Raw genomic sequence first — 1,138 nt, 5'->3', positions numbered from 1 at the left:
CTGTGGACAGAATTAAGCCAGCGTGCAAATACATCCCTTCAAGAAGATGCCCATTGCTGCGCTGGGTGAAATAGGCAGGGGGAGTGGGACCCAACCCAAAGTGCCGAGGACAGAGCATCGGTGAAACGCATTATGACACATTTAAAGTGATGCTGCGGAAATTAACGTATTTCTGGTTAGAGAAACGTGCTGGTGAGGGTTGGTTTCCAAGGGCACCACACAGTGAGGGGCTGCTCCTTTGTTCTACCCCCATGTTTGCCATATGGAGACTTTTTAGCAAGGAGTTTTGAGAGATTATCTCTGGTTAGATGGGCAGGATTACCGGTGTTTTTAAAGTCTTTTTGTTTGTTGGTATTTAAAATTTTAATTTTCTTGGGGATATACTGTATTGGCAGTAAGTAAAGATAATAGCATTTTATTTGGAAAACAAAATTTATAGTAGGGATTGTGTTTAATTCGTAGGGATCCCCTTGCCCCAGGACTCCCTATATTTGTGAGCTTTGTTCTACCTCCACCTCCAGGAAGCCTTCCCTGATCACGCCCTCGTTTCCCTGGATGAGGGAAAAGTCCTCCTCTGAGCTCCCAGAATCATCTGCACTTTCACCATCACAGCATCAACCTGCTTTTTCATAATTGTGGTCTTGTAAAAACACGTCCACAAATTCTTTGATACTCTTTCCATCTAAAGATAAAGTCTCTGCACCGTGCCCCGTGAAATCCAGCAGGTCTTTGTGACTGCCTCAACAGCCGAATGGGGCAGAAGTAACAGAATTTCTTCCCAGTGGGTCGGAAAAGACATTAAGATCAGAACTTCCCACGCTGAGCACAGGGAAGCCCCAGCCCAGGCCCCTCTGCTCCTCTGTACCCTGCTGCTCCGGTCCCTTTGACTGAGGTTTGTCGGGGCCCCGTCTGTCCTGCACCAGCCTGGTTGCTCCCAAGAGCAGGGCCGAGACTTCCGTATCCCGCCATCCTTGCAGCATCTAGCGGGCTGGCAGGAAATTGACATTTATTGAGCTCCTGTTGAATGACAGATCCCATCTTGGTTATGCACACTCCTCCTTGGGCCCCGCAGTGGCCTCTAACGTGGGTCTTCCAGTCTTGTTCTGAGCTGAGGAAATGGAGGCTCAGAGGGGTGAAG

The sequence above is a fragment of the Equus przewalskii genome, chromosome 21 (genome assembly GCF_037783145.1).
Source record: "Equus przewalskii isolate Varuska chromosome 21, EquPr2, whole genome shotgun sequence".
Classification (NCBI taxonomy): Eukaryota; Metazoa; Chordata; class Mammalia; order Perissodactyla; family Equidae; genus Equus; species Equus przewalskii.
This window is presented reverse-complemented; position numbering follows the sequence as displayed.